Here is a 12,978-nt window from a genome sequence, read left to right as displayed (position 1 = left end):
TCTGGTTGTTCTATCAAAAAGCACTTGCCTCACATTCAATTATTTATTTAACGTCTTCAGAGTCTAGACTTACGTGAAATCACAATTTTACAGCAGATGGTATGAATAGAAAAACCTCATGAATACTTTAGAGAAATAGAAAAGTATCCCCTTCCTTTAGTGACTATGGAAAGGAATTGGTAGCCATATAACCTTAACTTGTTTGGAAAATAATCATTTTGAACTTTCAGTCCTTAATAACATCATTAGTGCCCCTTTGAGGTGTGTGTACATGCATGTGTGCCTTTGGCCGGCAGAGGTGGGGGTTGAACATAAAACAGAAAGTAAATGAACAAAATTAAATTTGAGGAAAAATAAACAGAGTTCTTGTTCATGGTTTTACATTTTCAGTGTTTAAGAAACATCTAAAAAGACCACTCTATTTTACCATAGTGATAGTTGAGCCCTACTTGTATATTTAACTTTGTTAGAAAGTGAAAGGATACACTGCATATATAATAGTATGTGTTTTCAACTCAGCTTAATGCTAATAAATATCAACAGGTTATGTTGGGCATATCATTGGGTCTGTCATCTTAGAAAGTAGTTGACCATCAGGGGGCTTTGGTATAAGGAAAGAAAGCAGGTAAATGGGGCAAGGAGATGGTGGAGGCAGGAAAGACAGAAGAGTTTCATCAGTCACTTCTTCAGCAGAGGCTGGAGAACACTAACTTAGCCTTTAGTTCCATAGGATAGCAGAGCATAAAAATAAAATAATAGGACAAGTAACAGAAAAATACTTTTGAAATATGTCCAAAAGTCTTTCCCCCATCTTGGCCACCTTTTTTCCTTTCTCATATTTGCTTTTATTGCCCTAAACAAGGAGGGGCAGTGAGGGAAGGTAGATGGGCAGCTGGGCAGCTCTGGTCAGAAATAAAGCCTGGAGAGAGGGATGCTGTGGGGACCAGTCCTGCTTGTCCCCTTAAGGACCGAAGCTTCTATGAGAAGATGGGAAAAACAAACCCAGTAGATGATTGGTCCCCCAGTGTCCCCTGGAGGGATGGACGGTCCCACAGAGAAGTTTCTTACTTGGCATGCAGTGAGCCAACCTCATCAACAGGAGGACATGTTCCAGTACATAGGCTAAAGAAAGTTCCTCCTGAGAGCCAGGGACCTGGATGTTTCCTGGAGGGGATGCAAAAGTTGCCCCACACTTTGCTGGGGAAGCGGAGGAGCTGAGCAAACAGGTGGCCTACAAGAGGGCTGGGCTCAGAGCAGCACTGAGTGTGAGAACCCACCACCAGAGGTTTGGGCAGCTACCATGGATCCTAACTTTAGGGGCCAGCGTGGGTGTCCCCAAACTCCAGGCAATGCCAGCACATCACAGTGGGGACCCAGGGACCTGGTGGGACCCTACAGAAGACAATGAGTTTCCAGGGAAAGCACGAGGACTCTAGGTCCTTCTCAAGCAGCCATAGGGAATGAAAGCTCCTCTGTCCCCAGGACCCTTCTGAACAGGAGGAGGGAGAGGGAGGCTTTTGGAGGAAATATCCTGACTGGGAGTTAACTTTGAATGGAAGAGATAGCATTCAACTGCGAGAACTTGGCTTACCTTTACTTTCAAGATGAAATCTCTCCCCACCACCACCTCCCCACCCCCCATGGGTGGAATGGAGGCCTTGAGGGCAATAGATCTGTTGGAGAAATAAAGAAAGTGGCATTGTTGCACAGTTGAGTAAATCCAACCATCTCTTACAATAAAAACAAACAAACAAACAAATAACAAAAAACCAGTTGACTTCCAAAGGGAAGGAGCAAAAAGAAATCCCCCTTCTATACTAATGCTATTTCTCCTAGATGTGAATAGACCCTGTCCGACAATCAGAGAGCCCAGCACACACCTAAAGATAGGCCTGTGTGACAGACCTGGGCTTGGGTCCCTGCATAGGCCTGCAGGTGAGCCCCTCATCAGACCTGGTGGGGGGCAGGGACAGTCGGCCATCTGGTAGAGTGTGAGGCAATGCTGGACAGACACTGGATGTTTTAGGGCCTTGGACACAGGGATTTGAGCAACCTGGGGGCTTTGCGCTTGTACCGCATTTACTGTGGCTGCCCCTAAGACTTGCCGTTCAATTTCTTTCCATAAAGTTTTAACTAAGGCACGTGCGGTGTGTGTCTGAGGGGGGAGGTGAGGAGGTGGACGGAGAGCTGTTCTGCCTCTCAGCGGAAATCCACAGAAAGGTATTCAACTAATTATCCAAAGTGCTCTGTTATCCAGCTGTACTTTAACCTCACACTAGACTTAACCTGGATCCTCATTCGCCTGCTGAGAGCCTTTAGCACCACTTAACTATAATCAAATAAGGGGAGAGAGAGGGCAAAAAAACAGCAAAGTCAAACTTGCTGAGAACACTGGCGAGTTTCAGAACTGCTTTACTACTTGTAGTCTCTTCTGTTCCACTATCCACTATTCCACTGTCTAGAATCTTATAGGGCCAGTCAAAAAAATTTTTATTGTGTTTAATGTTTATTTATTTTTGAGGGGGGAGGGGAGGGGCAGAGAGAGGGCAAGACACAGAACATGAAGCAGGCTCCAGCCTCTGTGCTGTCAGCCAGAGCTCCACTCCAGAGCTGGAACCCGCAAACCGTGGGACCATGACCTGAGCTGACATTGGACGCTTAACCGACGGACGCCCCATTCTACAACATTGGTTTTACTTCCCGTCTCCAAGTCTCCAACCTCTCAGAATATTTTATGATCCTAGCTTGGAACTTTCCTCTGTGCTCCATAGATCAGTCATTTCAAATGCTGAGCATTTTGTTAGACGTTCCAAGGAATTCTTTTTATCATGTTTCTGTTTTCACCTCTCCCTTTTGGACAAAATCAAGCCTTTCCATTAAAACCAGTGCCCCAGATTCTTTTACTGAACAAGAAAGAAATGCTGAAGAGCCTTGGCGACAGCTGCCCTTCTGCGGTCTGTGGTTAATCCACACACAGGACATTACGTATCTCCCTTCCCTGCAAATAACCACGTCACAGCACCTGACAGCTGGGGTGTGTGCTCTGAGGCAAATGGCAAATTCGAGGAAAAATAAGTTGGAACTCAAGCTCTTCCGCTATTTACCTTCAGCATTGTTATCACGTGAAATGACTATTTTTGTTATCACTGGCTTGTTTTGGTTATGTTAGTGGTGCCTAACTGGTGATAGGTGAATGGAGTTCCCAAGGATGTATGACTGGTAAAGGAGCAGCACCACACACACACACACACACACACACACACAACAATGCTGACGCTGTGTTCTCAGGTTCTCAGTGTGAGATCTGAAAGTCTTCCTGGTGACTTGCTGAGGAATCTGCATGGATATGGGGGCATCGCAGGGACCTGTGGACACCAGTTCACGAAGCAAACATTTCAATACACTGCATGGAACCCTAAAAAAAAGATGAATTGAGAAGGGGGAGGCAAATCATGTGGATTAGTCACATTTTCGATTATTTTTCTGTTTGTATTGTTGGTTCTTTACAAATCACATAAACGGAAGCTTTGGAACATACTTCTGCTCACTGGTGTCAGCAATGCTTTAATCATTTATTGCTCACAAAGTGTGACAGCCAGATGTTAATGACATTCCACCCACTTCGCAAACTCCCAGGACAGTCCTAATGACCCACTTTCAACTACTTGTTCCTTTGCTTGTGCCTGAAAACATTGTAAAACTGGCACCAAAGCACCACGTGAATAAAACATGGTAGTAACACCTGTACTTAATAAGTAGCTATCCTGAAGAAGCGATGCAGAAATCCCATAGACCATATTGGACGTGAACTCTTCTTCTGTGGGTAACCAAAAAAGATGCCTTCGGAAAAGTGAGCTGTGATTTAACGAGAAGAAAACTGTTCGTGTAATTAGAACATGTATAATCAAGCCCTGGCTCAGCCACTTACTCATTTGAAACCTGAGTCACTCACTTATTTCTTTGCAAAGGAGCGAAGATGATACTTCCCCGCAGCACTCATGGACTCAGGAGACAGTGTGAATCAGTACATGAAGTGGTACTCAGCAAACTAGAAACGCCCACACTGAACTACAAACTGTGTGTAGGGGATACGAAAGGAGGCTGCATTTTGAACACTAGGTAGAAAACCATATTTAGCTGGTGTTCAAGATAGAAAAGATGAAGAAGATAGAAGCCTGCCCTCAGTAGACAACACAACAAATAACATCTACCACATCCAGCCACTTAACTGATGGCCCAGTGCAAAATGAAAATGTGAGGCCCCTTGTTCAGAAAGCAGGAGAGAAGGGGGAAGAGCCTTTTCTTTGGTGGCATCCCTTCATTTTCCATGGTGGTTTTCATCTGCTGCTAAATGTCATGTAGGTGAGGCAGGAGGTAATCACAGGGTGCGCAGAGACTCAGAGCACAGGTCCAACCTAGGCCTCGGCGGGTCGCCCATCTGGTGGTGGGCAGGCGGGTGGCCGTGTTACTGAGCAGGGCCAGGGAAGCAATGGTGGAGAGCCCATCCCAGGGAGGCAGGGAGATTCCAAGTCAACAGAACTATCATTTCGTTGGTCTTTCCTACAGGACCCAAAGCAAAGACAGTATTATTAACAATTTCAAGATGATGACTGACTGCAGAGCTCTAAACCTCAAACATGGGGCCCCTTCTGAGCACAGAGTTCCCGTGACGCACTGGTCATGTGCCATGAATCCTCCCTACCATCTACTCTGAGTGAGGCCCTAAATATTCTCCAAGAGGCAGCATAATATAGTCGGTAAGAGAACAGACTGTGAAGCAATGTTGCTGGTTTCCGTCTGGCTCTGTCTCTTACCAGGTGTATAATATTGAGCAAGTCATTCTTTCTCATTGGTGTCAGTTTCTCCATTTGTAAAACAAGGGTGATAATAATAATAATTTATCTCCCCGAATCCTTGACATATTGAATGAATTAATATATGGAAAGCACAGGGTTCAGGGCCTGGAACATTTAAACAAACACTACCAAAGTGTCATTATTATTACTTCTCATGTGAATCTACATTGCTGACCCAAGGACTCCATATTTGGAAGTCTTGTAGGGGAAGCATCCTACAGTCGACTCTGTAACCATCTCTGCTCCTCAGCCCCAGGCTGGATTCTGGCTGACAGCACCCTGTCCCTCTCAGTTTCTATCCTAACCATAACATGATGCAACTGGCCAATGCCAAGAGCAAGAGAGAGGTATTCTAAATTTTTTGAGGTTTTTTAAATTTTATTTTTGAGAGAGAGACAGAGTGTGAGTGGGAGCAGTGAGAGAGGGAGACACAGAATCTGAAGCAGGGTCCAGGCTCTGAGGGGTCAGCACAGAGTCCGATATGGGGCTTGAACTCATGGGCTGTGAAATCATGACCTGAGCTGAAGTCGGACACTTAACTGACTAAGCCACCCAGATGCTCCAAGAGCGAGGTATTCTAAAGGGAACACATTTTTCCTAAAGAAAGCCTGTGGGCTCTATAAAGGTATAAAATGGTTAGTAATGGATAGACAGTAATGCCTACAGGTAATCTGGTAAGGATGGCTTTAGGGATGGCCATAAAATTGATTTTGTTACACTGTTATCTGTACAAAATAACTGCTTAGTAAATGCTACTGATTTGTAATTTAGAAATAGAATTTAAATAACAAAAAATAATAAAAAATAATTCAAAAATGAATATCAAAGTGAGAGCTATAAAAATGTTTTTAAAAAGAGGAATACCTAAAATTTGAAAGAAAAAGAGTGTCAGTGAAATCAACAGGGTAGGTTAATAGTTTTATACCTACAATTACCCTTTCATGGTATTACAAAATTACAGCCTATTTAAATAATTTGTAAGGAACTTAAACAATTATTTGTTGGCCAGTAATTCAAAGAGTAAACAGTAGATTTTAAGGAATACTTTTTAAAATAAAATAAAAACAAATATTATATTTCTATGTTATACTAGAAGGTTTCATTTTAAAAAACTTTGAGGCCCAATGAAGTGCTAGAACTTTGATCTTTTTTTAAAAAAAATACAGGGCACAAACAAATTAAATTCAAAGAAATGAAAATAAAGAAAATAATAAAGAAAAAAACTGAAATTAATAAAGTAAAAATAAACATAAAATAGACAAAACAAAAAAATACAAAAAAGACAAAAGTTAGTTCCTTAAAGAATATTGCAATTAGTAAGTCCCTAGCAAGCATATCACTGAACAAAGAGAAAAGGTACAAATAAGTAAATATCAGCAATAAGTAAGGAGACATAAGGAAAACAAGTGGAGTCCATGAGCAAATTTATTCTAATGTATTTAAAAATTTATGTAATATGGGCACTTCATCTAAAAGGACAATTTACCAAAACAAAACAGAAAGGAAATAGAATATCTGAATTGTTCTAAGGAAAAAGAAACTGTAATTTAAAATTTTGCAGGAAGAAAAGTCTTAGATGATGTAGCTTCACCAATGAATTATACTATCATTTAAAACAGAAATCAGGGGCACGTGGGTGGCTCCTAAGGAGTAAAGCATCTGACTTGGCTCAGGTCAAGATCTCATAATTCCTAAGTTCAAGTCCCACGTTGAGCTCTGCGTTGACAGCTCAGAGCCTGGAGACTGATTTGGATTCTGTCTTCCTCTCTCTTTGCCCCTCCTCAACCAATGCTCATCTCACTCTCTCACTCTCTCTCTCTCTCAAAAATAAATAAACATTTTTAAAAATTTTTAAAAATTGTAGAAAATCTTCTGCAGTATTCTAATACATACACGCACAAAAGAACAAAAATCTCCAACACCCTGCATGTTTTCAAACGTTGACAAGAACATTACAACAAAGGAAAATTATAGACTATTCTAGTCATGACAAAAGATGAAAAATTACTAAATAAAATGTTAACAAATTGAATACAACAGTTAATTAAGAAGATAATACATCGGGGCGCCTGGGTGGCTCAGTCGGTTAAGCGTCCGGCTTCGGCTCAGGTCATGATCTCACGTTCGTGTGTTCGAGCCCCGCATCAGGCTCTGTGCTGACAGCTAGCTCAGAGCCTGGAGCCTACTTCCAATTCTGTGTCTCCCTCTCTCTCTACCCCTCCCCCCTCATGCTCTGCCTCTCTCTGTCTCAAAAATAAATAAAACACTAAAAATATTAAAAAAAAGAAGATAATACAGTACAATCAAGCCTGTTATTACAGAGATACAAGGGTTTTAAAGATTTGAAAAAAAATCAAAGTAACTTACCACACTAAGAGAATAATGAAGCAAAAATCATGAGCATCTCCATAGTTGCAGACACAGCAGTTGATCAAGTTCAACATCCATTAAAAATACCTCTTAAAAGCAGTTTTTAGTAGGTAACTACTCACTTAAAAATTTGTGAAAATCTTACTTGACAATAAACATTAAAATGTTAAAATCTTTCCCTTAAGAATGAGGAATAAAATTTAGTTGGCATCTATCATGACTTTTATTCAACTTCTTATTGTAGGTATGGGCCATGGCAATACATCAACAAATATAAATTTCAAAAATATAAGAATTGGAAAGGAAGAAAAAATGTCATTATTTACAAGCGATATAATTTTATACATAAAAAGTCCAAAAAAGTCTTTAGATAAATTACAGAACTAATGAATAAATTTAGCAAATTTGCTGGACAGGGATCAATCTACAAAATCAGTGCACTTCTGTATATTAGAAACAATTAGAGAAATATTTTAAAAGATGCTACTACTAATAACAACAAAGTATCCATATTTAAGAATAGCTCTAACAGAAGATATAGGAGATCTCTATTCATAAAACTGAAAAATTTTTTACAAGTACAGAAGACATAAATAAAAGGATATATTACATCTATAATTTGGAAAAAACCGTTTTCCTTTTTTTTTTTTTTAAGGAGTTTCAATTCCTCCCATTTGCTCCATAGGCTTAAAGCTGTCTATAAAAATCCTAGCAAATATTTAGTTGGAATTGAGCAGCTAGTTGTAAAATGTAGGCAGAAAGGTTAAGAGGGAAAATAAAAGACCAGATAAACTTAAATCAAAGGAACGACATGGAGAATGTGCTCTTGGCATTTCAGAATGTTTTATAAGGCTATGGTGATTATGACTGATAGAACTGGTGCAAAGACAGAAAAAGAGAAGAGTTGCACAACAGAATAGAAAACCAAGAAACAGAGTAACTTGTGTGCAGATAATTAATATGGACACGTGCTGAATAATGAAGGATGAATGGTATTTTTATGCAATGATACAGAGTCAGTTAGATAACCATGTGGGGAAAAGGATGCAAATGTACTTCTACTTTAAATCATAATCATGAGGCTCCTGGATGGCTCAGTTGGTTGAGCATCCGACTTCCACTCGGGTCTCATGGGCTCACAAGTTCGAGCCCCAGGCTCAGAGCCCGGATCCTGGTTTGGATTCCATCTCCTTCTCTCTCTGCTTCTCCCTCACTTATGTTCTGTCTCCTTCTTTCAAATACATATAAACATTAAAAAATTATTTTTAAACAATAAATCATAATGAAAATGTTAACCTGGAATAGATACAAACATGCAAAGTAAAAAGCCAGGAGATTCCATAATAGATTTAGGAGAGCATCTTCAGGACTTGTAGTAGGAAATAATTTCTTCAGAAAAAAGCACATAAAGCCATTAACCACATAAAGGAAATGGCTGACCCATTGGACTGCATTAAAATTAAGAACATCAGTCATTGAAGGGGGATGAGGGGAAGGGGGTGAGGGTCATGGAGAAGCACCAGGTGTTATATGGAAACCAATTTGACAATAGACTATTATAAATTTTTAAAAAAAGGAACATAAGTCATCACATTCCCCTTTCTGAGAGTGGGAGATAAAGGCTATCAAAGGAAGGAGTTAACTGAAACTTATATAACTCACAACAGCTAATATCCAAAATACATTTATAATTACAAATCAATTAGGAAGACACCAGATATGCAATAGGAAAAAAAAAGAGAGAGAGAGAGGGGTAGAGACTTGACCAGGTCTTTCCAAATGCCAGTAAACATGAAAAGATGCTCGACCTGATTAGTCATCAGGGAAAGGAGCCTGAAAACCTCTATGATATACTTCCACACACTCATCAAAAGAGTTATGTCTGGCGCAATGTCTGACGCTGTCAAAGGTTAGCAAAGATAAGGAGCGAAGGGGACTCCAATTCCCTGTTGCTGGGAGCATAAATCGGTATACCATCCTTGGAAGTAGGTGGCGCCATCTTGAAGATTTGAGCATAAACATAACCTACGACCCAGAAATTCTCATCACCTAAGTATGCGCCCTAGAAAACCTTGTGTACCTATACGCTAAAAAACATGAATAGAAACATTCATGGCTTCATAATTCACAATAGCTAATATCAGCATATCAGCAGTATACTGTACATATAAATGCTTATATATTGATACAACAAAAGACTACATAGTTATAAAAATGAACAAACTCTGATACATAACACAACATGAATGAATCTCATAAATGTGATATTAAGTGACAAAAGCTAGACCCAAATGAATACCTCGTATATCACTCCAATGATGTCAAGTGCAAAACAGGCAAAATGATAATGTTAAAATCCAAGGAAGGAAGAAGACTATATAAGGTATTGGGGATCCAACAATGTACAGGATATGGTCTAATTCCTCAAGTTTCACATTGAGATCATGTACATAAAAATGTAGGAGCTGAAAACACAGGAACTATTAAATGTTATTATTTTGAATAATAATACCCAGATAAGCTGAAATCTGAAGCTAAATAAGCTGATCTCTAATGTTTTTTTCTGACATTTAGTTAATTAGACAACAAATAACTTCTCTTTAGCTGAAACTCATCAAGCAGGCCAGGGGCGATGTTTCTATCGAGTCTGAGGCAGATGGAATGAAATGAATTTTCATTGGATCTCATCTCTCCTCGTTGCTGTGAATGCAGTCCAAAGGATTCTCATCAGCAGGAGAGGATTATAGGCTAACTCAGATAATATGACCTAGATGTGCTTATTTAATCATTGTTCCCTCTCTCTGGGGAAGAATTCAAGCAGAGCACAGTCATAACTTTTTTTTTCTGAATCCAAGAAAACCATGATTTGTCTTTAAAAGACAAGTAATAAAAATAACAACAGCAGCAGGAGCAAAGCTTCCCAGCTTGTGTCCCATTAGTAAAATACTTGTATAAAACTACAATTGCACTAATAGGTAATTGTGTTTACCTATCACAAATGAGAAAAACAGCTTTCTAAGCCGGAAATTTGAAACATTGCTATTTTGCAAATATTCTACTTGTAGCACAAAAAAAAAAACCCTGAAAAATTACCAATAAATGCAAGATGTGTTTCAGTCATGTCTTATTCTCCTTGGAAGTTATCTTATTATACTTTTTAAATGTTTATTTATTTATTTATTTTGAAAGAGAGAGTGAGCTGGGGAGGGTTAGAGACAGAGGGAGAGAAGAAAGCAGAGCAGGTTCTGTGCAGTCAGCGTGAAGCCCAACGTGGGGTCCATCTCGCAAACTGTGAGATTATGACCTGAGGTGAGATCAAGAGTTGAACATTTAACTGCCTGAGCCACCCAGGCTCCCCTTACTCTTTTTTTACAGGGCACATGAAGGATTATTTACAAAATATTGCTTAATATATAAATATTTAGGAATTTCCCAAGTTTTTTTTATTATTCAAGCTTATATCTAATGTGGCCAGAGAATACAAATTCCAATTCGATGGTTGTTGAAACCTGATTTATGGCCTTTTACTGCTGAGTGTTCCAAATGCACTTGGAAATACAGTACATTTAAAAATCTAAAATACAAGATTCTACATGTGTCATTTAGGTCAAGGTTGTTAATTGCATTGGCTCAAATCCTCTATATTCTTACCAAGTCTTAAAAACTTTTTTTAAAAACATTTATTTGTTTTTTAGAGGCAGAACATGAGAAGGAGAGGGGTAGAGATAGAGGGAGATACAGAGCCAGACGCAGGGCTTGAACCCATGAACTGCAAGATCATGACCTGAGCCAAAGTTGGAGGCTCACTCAACCAACTGAGACACCCAGGTGCCCCAATTCTTACCAATTTTTATCTGCTTGTTCTAGATTTGACACTGAAAAAGATACGTTCAAGCCTTCTATTATGATTGTAGATTTTATTTTCCCTTTTAGTTCTTTAAGATTTTTGTTTATTTTTCGTTAGACTATGCTCTACAAAGCCTTGGAAATATTTCTAATATATTTGCCTTTTTATCATTATGAAATGCCTATGTGGTTCTCTCGTAATATTTATTTTACTAAAGTCTATTTTGCCTGTTATTTGTATGCTTATGACAACTTTCTGTTGGATAGCATTTCTGTTTTTAAGTTTATTTATTTATTGTCAGAGAGAGAGAAAGAGAGAGAGTGAGAATGAGCCAGAGAGGTAGAGAGAGAGAATCCCTAGAAGACTGCTCCGTCAGCACAGAGCTAGATGAGGGGCTTGAACTCAAGAGCCATGACATCAAAACCTGAGCTGAAACCAAGAATCAGATATTTAACTGACTGAGCCACTCAACACCTTACGCGGTTGGATGGCATTTCCAACATCAAATGCTGTTGGATGGCATTTCAATGATGTATCTATTCTTTAACTTTCTTATGATCTGTTCTCACAAGCAGCCGATAGTTGGGATTTGTGTTTTTATCCAACCTGATATTTTCATCAGTATTAATCCATGTCAACTTCATTTAATTTTATTACCAACATATTTGGAATTCTTTTACTGTTTTATTTCCATTCATGCTATTAATTCTTTAGCTTTTCCTTTTTCTCTCCTTTGTCATCTTTGGTTAATCAAGTAATTATTTTCCTTTTATTCCTCTTTATTAGTGTATGCACACACATTTTTTATAACTAGTACCTTTCCTACCACCCAGGCAATGTGAGGACAAGCATTCAATTCTATTTATCTCTCTTACAATTTCTTTGCTATTATTAACATGCATTTTAAGTACTTCTAAGTCTCCCAATATCTTATCACTGTTATATGTAGTCAATATTCACTCAGATTTATGATATGTTATATTTTCATTGGCCTTTATTGTTTCTTTTTCTTCTTTCTGCATGAAGAATGTGTTTTAGTATTTTTCTCAGTGAAAGCTTAATAGTAATAAATTGTCTCACTCTTTAACTTTGGCTAAAATTTCTTTCTTTTACTTCATTTTTTAAAACTATTTATTAGAGAGAGAGAGAGAGAGCGCAAGGGAGGGGCAGAGAGAGGGATTGAGAGGATCTGAAGCACCACTGCTGACAGCAAAGAGCCTGATGCAGAACTTGAACTCACAAACCTCGAGATCATGACCCGAGCTGAAGTTAGACGCTTAACCAACTGAGCCATCCAGGAACCCCACCCCTATTTTTTAAAGGTCTGTTGACTCAGTTATAGAATTCAGTTGCTTTTGTTTTCAGCTGACAGTGACCGTTGCTTTTTTTCAGCTTTCTAGCAATGATTTCATTGTCTCCCATCTTCCTTTACTTCTGATGGAAAATAAGCTCTTGATTGCAATTCCTTTGAAGGCAATGAATCTTTTCTCTGCCTGCTGGTAATCTTTCCTTGGCCTGCTGCTCTTTTTCTTTGATCTGTCATAGTTTTACCATAATATGTCTAGGTGGATTTCTTTGATTTATCTTATTTGGGCCTCCTAGAAGTTATTGATTTAGTCATTTGAAATGTTCACGCTTTGAAATTCTTACCTGGTATTTCTTCAGCTATTACACCTTTCCTACTCTTCTCTCAATTATACCCATTTCAGATCTTGTACCTATGTCACGTATGTCTCTGACCTTCTGTATTTTTCATTTTCTTTCTATATGTTCTTTTATTTGGGTATTTTCCTCTGATGCAGCTCCCTACTTCACCAAATATCTCTCCTTTTGAGTTAAAGTTGCTCTTAGATACATCTGTTAAGTTCTTAATTTTTGCTAATGCACTTTTGCAATCTAGAGTTA

The sequence above is a fragment of the Suricata suricatta genome, chromosome 15 (genome assembly GCF_006229205.1).
Source record: "Suricata suricatta isolate VVHF042 chromosome 15, meerkat_22Aug2017_6uvM2_HiC, whole genome shotgun sequence".
In the NCBI taxonomy this organism is placed as follows: Eukaryota; Metazoa; Chordata; class Mammalia; order Carnivora; family Herpestidae; genus Suricata; species Suricata suricatta.
The sequence above is the reverse complement of the archived record's forward strand: the minus strand, read 5'-3'. Positions refer to the sequence as shown.